Source organism: Protopterus annectens, chromosome 17.part0 (assembly GCF_019279795.1).
Source record: "Protopterus annectens isolate FY-2018-M chromosome 17.part0, PAN1.0, whole genome shotgun sequence".
NCBI lineage: Eukaryota > Metazoa > Chordata > Ceratodontiformes > Protopteridae > Protopterus > Protopterus annectens.
In genome coordinates, this window is record NC_056751.1 from 270,618,787 (window position 1) to 270,637,392 (window position 18,606).

Below are 18,606 nucleotides of genomic sequence, written 5' to 3' on the forward strand. Positions count from 1 at the left end.
AGATTGTCTCTGATGTGTCTGACTCTGAGGGTAAGTCCTCAGCTCTCAGCTCTCTCCTTGCTTAGTTCTACTTCTCAAGTTGCCCATTACTCTATCAAATGTAAGCTATGATGCAGCAGATGCCCCTGTGATGAGGTGCTATTCCTGGCTTCCCCTTCACGCTTTGCTAGATGATATCAGAGCAAAACGTCTGGATGCTTACTTGGATAACCGGAATTTGTTTGGTACTGCTGTGGCTGACCTTTTCAAGACCTTACAGGATCAAGGTAAGGTCATGAAAGATTTGAAGCAGATTTTTGTACCACCTATCCCCAAGTTTAAGAGGAACTATCCCAGCAAAACTGCTTTTTTTTTGCGTAGACTGCCTAGATAGTCCTCCAAAGGTAAGTAGACTCGTAGGTGTGTTTTTGTTTTCTGATATGCCTACTCCCTTGTCCCTCAGGCTCTCCTCTTTTGGCAGATGATTACCACAAACACCTGTGTTCTCTCCATTATCTAGCAGGGTTACTTTATATCCTAGAAAACTCTTCCTTCTTTTTACAGTATTCTCCAACCCCCTGTAGAACAGCTTCCTCATTATCCAGGAGTGTTGCAAGGTCTGCTGTACCAGGGTACCACTCAACCAGTTCCACAGACAGCGAAGGTTTTTTTTTTATTTCAGGGTGCTTCTGGTCCTTAGAAAGGAGGTGTCTTGGAGACCTGTCCTAGATTGTTCCTTTCTCAACACCTTTCTCATAGTATCTTCCTTCTGAATGCTCTCTCTTCAGATTCTGTTTCCTTTGTTGCTCCCCCAGGCCTTCCTTGTTTACTTGGATCTGAAGGATGCTTATCTTCACATCCCTATACACCCTGTATTCAGGAAATATTTACATTTCTCTGTTTGTTCCCCACATTTTCAGTTCTCTGCTTTACCCTTTGGGCTTTCAACATCCCCAAGGGTGTTTAGCAAATGTCCAGCACCTGTATTTGCCTTTTGCAGGCTTCAGGGCATTCAGATCATTCCTTATCTGGGTGATCTCTTGCTTCAGGCTCCATCCCATTTCTAACTGTTGCAAGATCTTCCTTTTACCCAGCTTCTATTGGACAGCCTGGGGTTCACGGACAGCAGTGACTCTATCTCAGGATCATGTTTTCCTAGGCTGCAGATTACAGACTGTTTCAATGCTGGCATCTCTTCCTTCATTCAAGGGTTTGTCCCTCATACATTATTTCCTTTCCCTGCTTTCCCTGTCCTCTCTTCTAGTAAGGGAGTTTCTCAGGGCAATGGAAGTTCATGGCCTCCACTAACCCCGTGACTTCCATGGGCCAGGCTTCATATGAGGAAGTTTCATTGGTACCTGAAATCAGTCTGGCTTTGACACCTGCACCCACTGGACTATCTCATTCCTCTGATCCCTTGTCTCAAATTGGAATTTCATTGGTGGGTTTGGCAGCTATATTTCAATCCAGGTGTTTCTTTCTACCTTCCACAGCCATTTTAAGAACTCTTCACAGGTGCATCAGAGCTTGGTTGAAGAGCTGATTCAGGCACTCTGAAGGTACAAGGCCTTTGTTCCCATAAGCAGAGGGTGAATCACATCATCAAGGAAATGCAGGCTCTCATTCTGGCCCTTCAAGCTTTTCATGTGCTTTGGGTCCCAGGTCCCTTGAAGGTTTATAGAGACAACACCACAGTCATGTGGTACATCAACAGACAAAGGGGCACAACGTCTTACCTTCTTTGCAGGTTGACCCTTCAAGCTTAAATAGTCATCAGTCTGCAGATCATCCTACAGGCAGTGTATATACCTTCAAAGTGCAATCTTGTGGCAGATTTTTTCAGCAGGCCAGGACACAGCCTCACAAATGGATGCTTCACAGAGATGTGTTTCTGGACATAGGCCATCAGGGGGTATTCCTCAAGTAGATCTTTTGGCCTCCCCTCTGAACAGGCAACTCCCTTAGTTCTATTCCAGATTGCCAAGTCATTTGGCTTGGATGGCAGACTGCCATGTCTTTTTCTTGGAAGGGAATGTTCCTGTATGGCTTTACTCCCCTTCCTCTTCTTCAAAGGGTTCCTCACAAAATCGAGAAGGACTCTTCAAAAATCTTGTTGTTAACACACTTTTGGTCCAGACAACTTATCTTACCACATGGATCTTCTCACATAGGGCAAAGGCACTCTTCTTCACCCTCATCAGTCCACTCTTCAGCTGATGCTTTGGATGATAGTGTTTTGATTCCTTTCCAACACCAGTTTTCTGAGGACATGCTTAGTGTCCTGCATTAGGCCAGGAAACCTAATACCAGAAAATCATATATGCCCAAATGGAAGAGATTTTCTTTTTTGGTGTTGTAAACATCACCAGGACCCCTTTTCAATGGGGGACCCCTTGTTTCTTTCCTACTTGGGTGAACTGCTGCATGCTAGCTTGGCATATTCTTCAGTGAAAGCCCACTTGCCATTTCTGCCTGTCTGTCACTTACTCTTCCTTTGGCCTCTAGGTTTGAGGTCAAGCAGTTTCTTGAAGGCGTCCTTCATGTTAGATCCCCAAGAAAGCCCATTCCTCCTCCTTGTGATCTTAATTTTGTCTTTAAAAAGCTGACTCAGACCCCTTCTGAGCCTGGCACTGCTTCTTCTTCTTTGCAACATTGCACCTGGAAGACTGTTTTATCGGTTGCTTTAACCTCTCTCAGAAGGGTATCTGAGCTATTGACCTTGCTGGTGGTAAGATTATGAATATTTGTTGTGTACATGTTTGAGATGGTGAGTAACACATCTGACAGCATATGTAAGACTCTGATCACTAAGGAATTCAGAAAGGATTCCTGATGCAGTATAGTTACAAGGATCAGAGACCAGAATGCAGGTAAGAATGGGACTAGTTTCCTAGAACTTGTTGTGGTGAGTAAAAGTAATAAGATGTTTGAAGCCTTGAAGGTTGATACTTGAAGCATTGTTAGAAGTACTCCAGTTGAGACTAAGATGGCTGCCATCTTATAGACACTGCTGTTTCTAAGCCCTCTCAAAGCTAATACTAATATCTAACTTCTAAGGTAGAGAAATCATTTTTTCAGCTCAAAATTACCAACCTGATAACTTACTGTATGCATACAAGCTATTCAACTACTTGAGATTGGAAGTAGTACTTGGAAAATAAGAAGATTACCAATGATCCTGTAGGGTATTCAGTACATGTACTCTGTATGATCTCTGCCCTGTGCTACTGCTACATTCTTTAGCCTAAAATAACACAAAGAAGACAAAAAATGCCGACTGATGCTGACTCTATGGACACACAAACTTCTAAAACTAAATTTTCACTGATTGCTTCTCCAGAAAGACACTTTACCCAAAAGACCCAGAATGGGTAAGCAGCAAGAATCTAGTAAAATGCCCAGTAAGAACAAAACTGAACTTTCAAACCTAGAGGAACTTAAAATAGCACTACTGCCTTTACAACTAGCTGTTCAAATTTATCGGACCAGTTAAATGCTTTCGGAGAATCCATCAACCAGATTATAACCAGTGTTGAAAAAACAGAATCTAAAGTACTGGACAATGAAATCAAAACTGAAACACTACAGAAAGAATCTTCTTCCAATGCAAAATACATACAGCAAAAAATACTGGACCTAGAGGCAAGATCCAGACATAACAACATTATCTTAAGGGGTTTGCCGGAAAGCGTGGATCAGTCTAACTTGTTAAATACAATTTTCAACATTTTTGCCATACTGCTAGATAACACAGCTGAAGCTAGACAAATAGTCATTGAGAGAGCCCACAGAGCTCTTCATTCCCCTTTGGATTCTACCAGACCATGACTAGTCTATGTCAAACTTCTTAATTACCAAGATGTTAGCAAAATACTTGCTTAGGCAAAAAAAAAAAAAGAAATCAGTTACCTGGAATGGAGCTAAAATCTTTTTTAATCAAGACTTGCCACTACAAATTAAACAAGAAAGGCAGAAACTATCCTCCTTTTGTGCCTACCTGATATAGAACCAAGTTAAGTTACCCTTTCTTTTCAACACCAAGGCTTCAAATATACAATCTCCAGTGTAAAAGAAGCTATGTCAACATTTCTCAATGTATTCAAAACTGTTCCTGAAGCTAATACACCAGCACACTGAATTTAATAACTGTTTGTTACTTACATATTTCAGAAAGATGAGTCACCGTATTCTGACTTTATAATCAGTGATTTTAATGCTTAAATATTCATTCTAGTATTTACCATGGCAAAACAGCAGCTTTATGGACGTCCAAAGTGCTTCTTTCCATGTGGGAACTGCTGATCTGCTCCATACCATGGTCTCCCTGATTCTCCAGCCCTGGGAAGGCCCATAAACACTCAGTTTCAACTCTGACCTCCCTACCCAGTCTCCAACACTCTGTTAAAGGGCTCCAGCCTTAAAAACGTGGTTTACAGAATGAAACTTAAAATTATATATTATTTTCTGGCTTCTGCCTTACTTCTAAGTAATAAATCACTCTCAAATGAGATTTTAGTGAGGAAATGTCCTCAGGAATAATTGCTTCTGTTTCTTTCCAGCATCCTTGGACTATCGCTGCTGTTTTACTTGCTCTAGAATCAATACTGCTGATGCTTATACACAGGACTTCATACCTACTCTGTATGCAACCCTACAGCTAAGTACATACTATGTGGTTTGTTGCTAGTTTTCTGTAGCCTTTACAGGCTACATCCAGGATGTTAAGTTATACTGCTGTATTATATTTAACATGGCTTAACCCTCTCAGTTTTTGTACATATCCTTATACTACTGTTACCACTGATTCCACTTATGTTAAACTAAGCCAGTTCTCATACCTTTACTCTCAAGACAGTCCATGGTTAAATGCACTGCCTTTCCTACAAATACATGGCTTTATATTATTATATGTTTATCAGTGGCTCCCAACCTTTTCCATACAAAGGATACATTATTATGGGCAAGACATACTCACAGCCCTTGACATATTCATATCATAGTGCCTTCATACCGTAAGAGGATGCTAAACACAGATATAATACACCTATCTTATTAAAATGAAATGTTTCCTTCATGCTTTTTGGGCATGACCCATGAATATGTTGCAGAACAATCATACACTCTATGTTTATGAAGGCTCACCCACTTATACTAAAAGGCTACTGACCTATAACACTTCTTCTCTAAATGAACTGGGCCACTGCCAGAATTATAGCTGTTGTCATTACCTACTGTATGCTTTCTGCTTGATGCTATTAACTTGATTTCTATAGTATAATTAGTATTAACTGGAAATTTGAACTGGATAGATGGTAAATGTGTAATTTCTCTGGTATATATGTGAAATGTTTACAGTCTTTCTTTGCATGATCTGCCAGTACTGACAGTTGTGAAATGTTAACTATACCTATTTCTTAGTTTAATTTCATGTTGAAACTTTATGGTTATATTATACTGTTTATCTTGTTTATACATGGAGAAGTGTCTCCACGAAATGGAATAGAAGACTTTACTCAAATTACTTTCATGCAGTTCAACATGGGTCTTGACATCTTTTGTGCCATACTTAAATATCCAGTTACACTTTATGTGAGACACGTCCAGTCCCTACTCTCTACCTTACCCCACCTAATACACTAAGAGCTAGAGATTTGCAGTTGAATTGTTAGGAAGGTATGCTATCTATACTCTGTAAGTATTATTTTTTTAACTTTGGGATTACATACTATTAGAAATACAATTCTTAGAGATCGCATGCCCACTAGCCATCTCAATATTTATAAAGTCAGATCTCTACAACTTACATTTCCTATCTCTTCCAGGCTATGTAAGTTTGTGATTAGGCACAAGGTAACTGCAGGAAGAGACTTACGCCTATGTCCCTACAAACTAAGGTATCTACTGTCATATTTTCTCCCTTTCTCCTTATCAGTGTAACCAAAAATAATCCACATCCATGTGGTTAAGTGATTCATGGAATATTAATGGGATTCAGATAGAAAAGAAAAGAAAATTATTTTTTCACTTGCTCTTTAAATCTAAAGGCAACTTAACTCTAGTGCAGGAAACACGTTTATTACCAGAACAATGGAATTCTGTGTTCAAGAAAAAATGGATTAAGTCTATCATAGCCTCTGGCAAGAATATGAATAGCTCAGGGGTAGCTATCATAGTGAAAGAGAACTTCCCCAGGAAATCAAAAGCTATGACACAGATACTGAAGGCAGATGGTGTTACATAACATTTTGTTGGCCACAGTTAGACAAACCTATTTTCTTACTAAACTTATACACCCCTTGCACCAAACAACATGAATTTATCATTGCTGTTTACCAAATCCTTTCCTCCTTCCCTAACCACTACTGTATTCTAGGTGGAGACTGGAATGCTGTTCAAGATCCACTAACTGACAGAACAAACACTAAAGCCAAGCATAACAGCCATGCTTTTTTAGCCATAATGGAACTCAAGAATGACTTATATTTATTTGATCCCTGTACCTCCCAGTCCAATAACACCCCCAATAATAAATTCACTTTTTACTCACACTGCCATAAGATGTGGTCCAGGTTGGATTTTTTCCTTGTCTCCAATATCCCCCTCAATTATAACATTCTATTTCATAATGAGCACAGGTTCTTCTTGGACCACTCTAAGATTACTCTAAATATTGACTGGTCCAAAGGCCCATCTATTAAAATAGAGGCAACAGCTGGGCACAACCCTAACTTATTAAACAACAAAGAGTTGAAGGTACCCTCGACCAAGCCTTGACCTCTATCAAACACAATCAACTAGCCTTTGACATTTATTGGGCCTCCATTAAATCCATGATCAGAGGCACTCTCATCAATAAAGCATCTTATTGTAAAAAAGGTACTTTTTCCAAGAATCATCTATCAAAAATAAAATTAATAAGCTTGAAACCCAACTTCAAGCAACTTTCAATCCTATATCTGAAAAAATATTAATCCATCTACAGAAAAAGCTTTTGGACTTCAACAATAAAAGCTTATCTTTCCACAAAAAAGGACTCTAACAAACTACTCAGAGTGGTCCCACCTGCCCTCATAATTCCTTGGTAGATTAATCAATCAAAACAAACTCTCCCCAAGTATGATGGAAATAACCTACCAAGGTAAGAGCTACCGTAAAACCCAAGATATAATTGACATTTTTGAACAAATCTATAGAGGTTCATATAGTTTCCCCGACCTTCATTCAAATAAATCAGATATGAAACTGTCTTGAACCAACTAGCTTTCCCTAAACTTAGCCCTGAACAACAAACCACTCTATCATCTCCCATTACCCAACAAGAAATTGTCACAGCTATCAACAAGCTTAAGTCCAATAAAGCTCCAGGCCCGGATGACATTACCGCAGAATTCTACAAAGCTTTTAGTAAAAAAATATCAATTTTTCTTCTCCACCTCTTTACCTACATTCATAATGGAATTAAAGATTTACACTTAAATGCCTCCAAATGTTTTTCATCCCTAAATCTAACTTGGATCTTAAAAACCCTTGGAATTATAGGCCCATCGCTCTTATTAACCTTGACATGAAGATCTATGCTTATATCCTAGTTAACAGAATTAAACCAATAAGATTATCTCCACTGAACAATCAGGGTTCACTCAGAATAGACAAACCTTTGACCACACTCTTCTCTTTGATGCCCTCTTAACCCTTTCTACCACTAATCACAACCCTATATATCCTCTGGCTATCAATGCCTTTAAAGCCTTTGACAAATTGAATGTAGAATTCCTCCTATCTACTCCCCTATGTTCAAATTTCCTTCAGTTTTCATACAATTCATTAAAACTCTATACTCCAACACCCACACTATCTTATAAATCAACAACAACCTTTCTTCTCGAATTGACATTAAAAATGGAGCTAGACAAGGGTGTCCAATGTGACCCTACATATTTAACCTCTGTATTGAACCTCTTTTTCTGTTAATCACCCAAAAAACCTTTCATTATACTCCCACCCTCTTCAGTACTAAAATTCCATTCTCAGCCTTTGCTGATGACCTTAACCTCTATTACTCCCTCCCCAATTCTAATCTTCAAAAAATACTAGACTCAATAGATAAATACTCAAAACTCTCCAACTATAAACTAAACTTAGAGAAAGCAACTGTTTTTCCCTGAACCCATTTTGTCGACTACCTCGCTACCCCCCCCTCTCAAATCAAAATGAATGATTCTTTACAGTATCTCGGTATTTCCTTCCACCAAAACCCCAACCAAAGCTATTTAAATAATATCTTCAAGCTGCGAGCTAACATCCAACAAGATTTGAACAGTTGGGCAAAATTACACCTCCCACTTCTCTCCAAAGCTGCTATTATCAAAATGAACATTCTACCTCATCTACTTTATGTTTCCAAAGCATCTAACATAATAATTCACAACAATTTTTTTAAAACTCTCCACACATCTTTCTCCAAATTCCGATGGTTCTCCAAATCAATTAGAATTAGCTATAATAGACTAAATCTCCCAAAAGACAAGGGTGGTTTAAGTCTACCTGACTTCAAACTTTATTGCGATATTATCAATGGTAACAAGATAGTAACAATATCTAATTATGCTCCCAATTCATCTACCTGGTCTCCTACATAAGTAAAATTATACTATAACTACATCAAAACATTCAGTTTTAACCCCAAAGCTCTCCCCTTTCTGAATACAGAAAACCTTAAAAACTTGAAATTACTATCAACCATTAAGCATAAAATAACTATTCTTTAGAAAATTTTCAAATCTTTAAAACTGTCCATTGTTTTTAATACTCTGCAACCATTCCACCTCAAACCCAACCTTAGATTGAACAACAAAATGATCAATCTGCATAAAGACCCCCCTTAGAGAGTTAACTATAGCAGACCTTTTTTCTCTCAGAAATAATTCATTATCCAGAATAAGACTACACATGTCTCTACCCAAAAGTTATACAATCATCTTGAGACAAATCCTTAAACTCTGTTGTAATACCTTGGAAGATACCACTCTAAATCTAAATGATATTACAGCCTGCAAATCTATCCCTCCTCCTCTCCTTTCTGTCCCCATTGTACCAATCACAATGCTGACCTGCTCCATACTTTTTGAAGCTGTAAATGCTCTTATAGACTCGGGTGCTCCCTTAGGGTACAATTGGAAAAAAGGGATATGAAATAATGACTTTGTCCTGGAAATTCACAATATTACATATCCCCTCTACAGGATTATCCAAACTTCAGATTCTTATTAATTTTAATAACACTCTTTTCCCTTGTCAAACTTTATATCACTCTTAACTGGAAAGATAGATCTCTACTCACTTGGGATGGATTTAAACAACTTGCTACCGAACACTTACTTGCCCACAAATATCTGAAATACACCCACATACTTATTTTACTGAATATTGGGATACTGTGTTTGATATCCTTCTAGCTTAATCTCTGTTAAGTTATCTATTTTGTTGGACATAAGGAGTATCTGTAAATAGTTATTTGTTGTATATAAGCCTATATTACTGTGATTGCTTTGGTTGTGCATTGTCTGTTACCATTTTGTATTGCATTATTAAAAATTGTTAACAAAAAGATTTAAAAAAATGTAGTACTCTAGTTGATGGTGACACCACCTAAGATGACTGTTTCTTTGGTATTATTGTGTAAGATCCTGTAAAGGATGTCTTCAAGGGTGGATATATTGTTTCCAGGTGGAATATATAGAAAAATTATACAAAGGAGTTTGTGGTTATTTAATTTAATGCAGGAGATACATAGCTCTGCTTATTTAATTTGGACAGAGTTTGTGTAAGGAGAGAAACTTCATACGTGTTAGGATAGAAGGTGTATACCATTCCAGTTTTTTTGTTTAGCCTGGCAACTCTAATGATGCTGTATGGGGAAGAATTTTCAAGCCTTTTATATGAGGTTTTAAACATGTCTCATTAATGGCAATGATATCTGGTACATAATGAAAGACTCAGGCATGCAGTTCAATGATTTTATTACAAATGCTTCATATATTTATTGAGGTAAAGTATAGATGTTTGGAGTTATTAGAAGTAACCAGAGGGGATGTGGATGATGGTGGTAGAGACTGAAGGTGGGTCTGAGTTAGGGTTTATGTCACCACATGGTTTAATTCTTGATGAATGTTGGAGGAAGTGAATTGATTTCATAATGGCAATTTTTATTGTTATTTTTGCTTTGTTCTGAGCTGGTAGCGAGGAGAGTTGAAAAGTTTGTATTTAAAGTAAAGAGTAGATGAGCTGCTAAATAGATGTGGATCAATTTCTGGTGAAGAATTGTGGAGTGGATGGTTTAAATAGAGGCTTATAGTAGGGCAGGACATTTGGTGTGTACAAGTAATTTGATAGTCTGCAAGGGGAGAAAGTAGTAGAAGAAGTAGAGTAGTTAAGGTAGTGAGCAGCAAATTTACTTGTGCTGAGATGGCAAGGCAATGAAGCTATAATCTTGTGATGAGATGCAGAGGGAATGAAGTTAGACTCAAAGATCTGTATGAGTTGGAGTGATGTTAGGGATAGTTAAGAGTGATAAGAGTAGTGAGAGTGTTGGATGAGAAGTGAGATAAACTCAGGTGAGAATGCAAGAGAGTAGTGAATGAGCTGGTTAAGAGTGCGATACAGTTGAGAATCAAAGTCAAAACTTTGCAAAACTGAGTATGAATAACAATAAGGTGGCAAGGCAGAAAAAGGGGAGGAGTGGTATGAAGTCACAAGTAAAAATGAGTAAGATAAAGTAAGGTTGTTTTAATGAGCTGATGGGTGGGTTGATAAATGAAGAGTTGAGTTTTTAGATCAGAAGGGAAGGAATGGTGGATATTTACTAGGCAGTCAGAGTGACTGTGTGGGAAAGCCAATCTCAGAAATGCTGTGGTGGATGCTGTATTAACAGAGCAGACAATGAGTAATTGAGTGAGTAGGGAAGTGAATACTAATACTATTGTGTTGTGATGGATGACAGCAAATATTAATACTATTGTGATGGATGATAGCGAATACTAATACTATTGTGATGGATGATAGCGAATACTAATACTATTGTGATGGATGATTGTGAATACTAATACTATTGTGATGGATGATATGATCTGGGTGAATGTGTGGACAATGTACTGATATTATGTAGATGTCTCGTTAAGCAGATTTGTGATGTCTTTAAAAAGTTAGAGGAGAGTAGTGGGATTAAATGTGGATATGTTTGTGTGTGTGTATGTGTGTGTGTGTGTGTGTGTGTGTGTGTGTGTGTGTGTGTGTGTGTGTGTGTGTGTGGGTGGCTGGGAAGCAAAGCAGACCTCATCTTCTACATAATGGAAACAATCTGTCTGGGCCTTCTCAAACCCAGTAATTCTACGCATCCAGTCCAACATATATAAAGAGATGGCTTGAGGCAACATTTTGCTGTGTCTGTCAAAATACAGAAATTAAAAGTAAAGGTACACTTCCATACATTAGTGATGTCAAACTCTGCACAGTGGGAGCAGTAGAATTGCATTGATGTATCACTGGGTGCTAAAGGAAGTTTAAACATAAAGACAGCTGACACGGGAGGATTACATGTGTAAAAACACAGGTAAGCAATATATTCCCTCTGTACATGCAGTCCTGGTTGTGGCAATGTTCTTATACTTAAGTTCTGTAAACTAAGATAGAAAAACAACAGCTACCACAATTACCTAAAGTATTGGAAGCAGTAGGGAGGCAGGCAGAGGTAAATTGCAGGTGCCTCTGAAGGCTGGTGTCTAACTTTTCCCTTCACTGTTGGGGGTGTGACTGTACTTGAATTCATCCTATCTTGTGGTATTATGGATGGCACCTATTACAAAAATAACAAAACTGTTGTTTTTATTATGCTGCTCTAACTATGAATCCCTCTCCAAACACTTTTCCAACCCTAACTGTCTAGTGAAGAGAAAAAGAGACAAGGAAATTAAAAGTACTGAGCATAATGTACCATGTTGATAACACATTAATAGGCCAACCATATGGAAAAACATATATTTAGTTGGACAATTAGTGTGTTAATAAGATGAAAGGCCAATATATATATATATATATATATATATATATATATATATATATATGGATTCCTATTACAAGAAAGAAAGTTCACTACTTCAAACTTGTAATAGGAAGTCTCACTTCTGCGAAAGTTCACTTTAACGAAAGTGAACTTTTGCGTAAGTGCACTTCACCGAAAACACCACAGCACAGTGGAGGACATAAAAAACAAGATATATCCTCCACTATGGTGAGATAGTCACGGACCTTAGCATTAGGTCACGGGTTAGGGTAAGGGGATAGTTATTAAAGCTATCCCCTTACCCTAACCCATGCCCTAACCCTAAGGTTCGTGACTATCGCACCATAGTGGAGGACATTGCTATGTCCTTCACTGCGCTGCAGTTGTCACGGACCATAAGGTTAGGGCACGGGTCATGGTAAGGGGATAGCACTATGGGCTTTCCCCTTACTATGACCTGTGCCCTAACCCTAAGGTCTGTGAGTACTGCATGGAAGTTCAGTACAACACCCGTTCGTTGTACTGAACTTCGCGTACGTGCACTTTCGATTAAGTACACTTTCGCTGCAGTGAGCCTTCCATGCACTATTTCAAAGTAGTGAAAATTCGATCTAGTGTATGGAACCCGTATATATATATATATATATATATATATATATATATATATATATATATATATATATATATATATATATATATTATTGTGGTAAAAAGATGGGAAGATGTATTACAAAGTAAGAGGAGACCACACAAAAGTACACTTTGTTGCGCATTCCCTCTCTCTCTATATATAAACACATATTGCTCAGCTGGTCCTAATAGCAGGAAGTCCCTGATTTTTGTTTTAGATTTCTGCCATGTACCTCATATTTTTTATTAGTATTATTTTCTGTTAAAATATTGAGGATTACAGTTAGTCAATAATGCCAGACATTAGACCTTCAAAGTTCTTATTTTTCAGAAAATGCGTGTTGAGACAAAACCATAAGTGAATTACAGCAATATTAAAAAAAAAAAAACTGTACCTAATTTTGATCTTTATATTACTTTTTTAATTGTCCAGAATTCTTTAGCAAAAATTGAGAAGTATACCTCCACTGTGCACCCTGAATCAGTCACTTTATAGTCACAGAAACAATATTGTTCACTTTTATTGGCCCAAAATATTTATGCAGTGTCAGTGGCATAACAAGTATCATACTCACCTTTGGTGCAGATGGCTGTGGATTCCATTCTTGCACCAGGTAAATTGATAGCTGATACTGTAGTGCAGCATAAGAGGGCACTGCAATTCTGAGTGTGTTGTCTTTCAAATGAGACATTAAATTAAGGCCTCATCTTCTTGCGTTGGTGGTAGCTCAGTTGGATGTAAAAAAACTCACAGATCCTATCAAAAAAAGTAAGGGGCTTTTATTTATATACAAAAAGAACTCTTGTTTACAGCATATTTACATAATTTACATATGTACAAATATACAGATATTCAAATCTATTTACAAATGCTCATAATTTCATTTACAATTGTATTAAATTTTCATCCCTGTTAGACCCCATTCCATTTTCAATAACCACTTTCTGATTTTACTTAATATTGTTGCCAAAACCATTTACCATTAAACATAATTTCATTTATTATTTCATTCCGTATAATCCATATGACATAAAGTAACATCGTATCTGTTCTTTTAACATATTTTTCAATTCTGTTCTTATATCTGTATTTAATCATATCCATTTTCACTTTATCCACTTCTTTTATGTCTTAGAACAAATCTTTACATAGTTTTTCCCATGAATTCTTTACTGTTTTACATTTCAAAAACACATGTTCCAAAGTTTCTTCTTGATAATGTAAACATATTCTATCACTTTTCTTTTTCTATGCGATATTTAATTTTACTGGCAATTTATCTATTACCAGTCTCCACAAGACATCTTGATATTCTACTTTCTGATTATACCATTTGCTTCTTATTTTTCTAGCTTTAATTCTTTCATCTGTTATATTTTCCCATGGTTTTATGTAGTAATGTTTTATCATTACATTCTTATAGCATACATTTCTATCTTTTTCTATATCATTGATTATTATTTTCCACAAAAATATTTTTCTTGGTAACATTTTATTTCTTCATGTATACATTCTTTTTCTGTTTTACTCTTTTTACCATAAACTCAAATTTATCATACTTACATTTATACAATTTTATAATTAATCCTCTCATCTTTTTTCATTTATTCACCTCTAACACTCTGTACAAATTTAATGAAGCAACATATACCACTGGATTAATTAACCCTAAGCCTTCTTCCTCTTTATTAAATACAAAACTCCTTTTTTACTGGGTTTAATCTAGCACTCCATATAAATGAACAAATATTGCACAATAATTCCTTTTCAAATACTGTTGGCAACATAAACACATTTGTTAAGTATGCTATTTTCCCCATCAGTACTGAATTTATCAAATAAGCTTTTTTTCTGAATAATTTATATGTTCCCCAGAAAAGACAGTATGTTTTACTTCTTTTATTGTTTTCCCATTAAATTCTACTTGCATCTTTTTTCCCCAAATTGTACACCTAACACAGAAATCTCATTCATTGTAAAATATATATTCTCTATCTTTAGTACATCACCTAAACCTTTAATTTTCTGTTTATTTAAAGCCATCCCTATCATCTGTACGCACTCATTTGTGCAAATTATTATTCTTTTATTGACATTTTAATTTTGCAATTATTTATTATGTCATCTGTATATGTTAACTAAAATTGAATTATTAACGGTTCAGGTGGTATGGTACCCCACCTCATTCATTGTGTAATTTATTTCAGAAACTATCACATTCATAACTAATGCAAAGAATATACAACTCATTGGACATCCCATCTTATACCACTCTTCATATGTGCCTCTTGGCTTAACCAGCCATTTAGTATTTGTTAGATAAATACTTTATTATTACTATATGCTGTACATTATTTCTTAACTTTCTCACTTGTATTATGTTCTTTCATTATTGCCCATAAGAGTTCATGTCCGATTGTATCAAATGCCGTATTAAGGTCTCCTATCATGATTTTTCCTTCTTCTTTTCTATTCATAATATCCACAATTTCTCTATCATTAATATTTCTTGACAACCCTTCCCATTTATATTATATATACTATCTTCCATAATACCTTCCATTTTAGTTTCAAATCTCTTTTGTATTATTTTCATAAAGATCTTAAAATCATTATTATTCAATGCTATCAGTCTCAATTTTTTAATTGTCTTCTATCTTCAAACTTCTATAAGAATTTAAGTATTCCAATATGTAATGTTTTATACATAAAACCTTTATTTAACCATTCATTTTGCCACTTTAATTTTTTATACATCACACTGCATTCCATCTGGTCCTGCATCTGAATCTATATTTACATGTCTTAATACCTTATCTAGCTCATTTAAAGAAATGTCCTTTTCCATCTCTTTATTCTCTTTTTTTGTTAACTTTTTACTTTCCATGTTTTTTCACTACCTTCTTTTTTCTTTAAACATTTCTTGTACATATTGTATTACACTATTCATCATTTTTTCATGAGTTCTTTCTATTTCTTCTTTTACATTTTTGAATCTATGTTTACATGTCCTAACACTTTATCCAGATCATGTAAAGAAATCTAATTTTGCAACTCTTTATTCTCTTTTTCTTTTAAATGTTTTGCTTTCCATGTTTTTTCATTACCATTTTTCTTTAAACATTTCTTGTACATATTGTAATACACTATTCATAATCCTTTCCTGAGTTCTTTTAATTTCTTCTTTTACATTTTTTGTTTCTGTTGTTATTCTACCATCTTCTTTTACTAATCTACAGTAACTTGATACATCTTTTCTTTTTCCTTGTAAAAATATTTTTATTTATATAGCAATTCTTGTGCATTTTCTTGATTTTTTTTCATATAATTTTTCTTTGTTCAAGTACTTTCTGTCATTATGTTCTAAATCTTCCAATGCATCATTATATATTATTTTTTCTTTTTCTACTTTTCTCACATGGTATTGCTGCTGTAAAAACATTTTTTCTATTTTCCTTAATTATCTTCCACCATTCAAACCAATTTGTATAAGATGTTCTCACAGTAATATGACCTTTCTATAGCTGTGTTACTAGTCTCTCTCCTTCTTCATTCCAGGCTTTCTCATTTATCCTCTTTATTCCTTTGCCTATTTTTATATAATCTCTATTTTCCTTCATCTTTAGCCATATTGCAAGATGATCAGTGTTTCAAATACCTCCCTTTCTCCTATAACTAAACCTTCTAAAACTATAAATTGATCTATTTCAGTTCTATGCATACCCCTTTTGTAAGTCCATGAATTTTGTCCCAAAGTTTTAACTTACTACATCTTATAACGTCTAACATTTTTCTTTTTATGCTTGCCTCTTAAATTACAATTAAGTCTCCTGTTATTATAATATTCATATTTATCACCACATATTCAAAAATATGATGAAATAAGCTTTACCTTTCTTTACACTTAGTATAAGCATATAACAGTATAATTCTGTGTAATTGTTCTTTTCATTTTAAATCTACAATGGTTAATATTCCCATTTTTGCTAAAGTTACATCTAATATTTTTATTGTTTTTCTACAGTATGTAGCTATTCCAGAACATCTCTTATTTCTCAAATTGCAAATTATCTTTCCTCCCCATAGTTTCTCTGTAATCTTTCTTCATTTGTTAAAAAAATCTAGTATCTTCTAATATAATTACATCTATATCACATATATTACGCCACTCCAAAATCCAAATTCTTCTTACCACATTAATATTATACACATTTACGGAAAGTTCTCTAAAACTTTCTTTTCCCTTTTCCTTAGATTCATGGTTTCTGAAGTTTCTTAACTAATTACTAAGTTCATTTTCTTAATAGGCCATTCAAAGTCTAGACATTTTCTCTCCTAATGGTGAGAATCAAACACTGTGCCTTGTGCCTGTAAGTTAAACATCTTAACCTTTATACCACATCCCAATCTTTAGCTGCATGTATTTTTTTCATCCATTTCCTTTTTTTTTCTTTTGTACTTCTCCCTTTAAATTTTCCTTTTCTGTCATTTATCCTTTTACAGAATTTTATAGAATTATTTATTCTTTTACTACTTCCCAGTTTATGTCTTCTTCATCACTTATTTCAGAACTTCTTCTATGTCCTCTTTATTATTTTTCCTCATCTAATTTTTCTTCTATTTCTGCTACTTCTAAAATGTCTTCCCTTCATTCATTTTCTTTTTCCTTACTCATATTTCCATTTTTGCAATCCATCCATCCAATTGTGTTGCATTTATAACATTTCCATTCACATTTTTTGCATCTTGTCAATTTCCAAACAAATAAAACATTTTCTTTTATCACAGTTTCTTATCAAATGTCTTTCTTTTCCCCAAAAATGTTTTCGGTTGTCCCAGTATTTTACAACACCCCTATTCCCCTCCACATTTATCATGCTTGGTATTTTTTCTTTTATTTTTAATTTTTAACACAATATTAAATTCCCATCCATCATTCCAGAAACCCCTTTATCATAAACTTTTGCCATGTCTATGACTTTTTTTACATACATCTTTCAAATGTCCTTCCAGAGTTTCTCTTTTCTCCTCTTTTCAAAAATTGTACATGAATTTTCTTTTTTGTTTCTCTGTTAAATCCTTTCAACACATAAAGTTTCAATGGTTATAGTCTTTCTTTTTTTCATATTTTCCAAGAATGTTTTCCATAGAAAAAAAAGTCACAAATATAATGTCTCAAAATGTCTCTTTGTTACTAAGAATAAATGCTAGTCCCTCATGTGCTTTTACACCCAAATAAGCTATTAAATTGACCCTCTTCATACCTGTCCATTTCTTTGTCTTCTTTACTTTGAATCTTTACCATGTACTTCTGCTTTTCATTTTCTTCTGCCTTCTTTTCTGCTACTCCCCTTTTGCTTTATTTTACTTTCTGCGCATATGTTTTCTTTTCCATCTCATTAATATTGTTCAGGATTGTCCCTGCATCCTCCTTTTGTATTTTCTCCATAATGTCCCGCCAGGAAACATCTCTTTCATTTTCTGGCTCAGTCCTTATCACCATTTCTTTAAGTAAATCATCCCACAACCCTCCTGACTGGAGTATTGTAATTTTACATCCATCATTTGCTGACTTATCCCCATCAAATAGATTTCCTTGAAACATCTTCTCAGAATCCTGCACACATTTTCTGGTCTTAGTATTTACTTTCTCTTCTCACCACTCTATTATCTCCTTCTCTCTCCATCTGACCCCCTGTTTCTCCAGGTTTCCTCTGTGCCTGGAATGGAAACATGAAGTACTCCCACAAAATGGGTCCCACTTACAACGATGAGTAGGGGAAGTTCCAGGATACCCTGGGCAAATTTCCCATAGTAGTATAAATACCAACTTGTATCTCCTCTGAAAGGAGGACACTAGCCTAGTGGGAGAAATAAAAAAATGTGACTACCAGTGTAAAAGAATCAACAAGCTTGCTTAAACATTAAAAAGAGTACA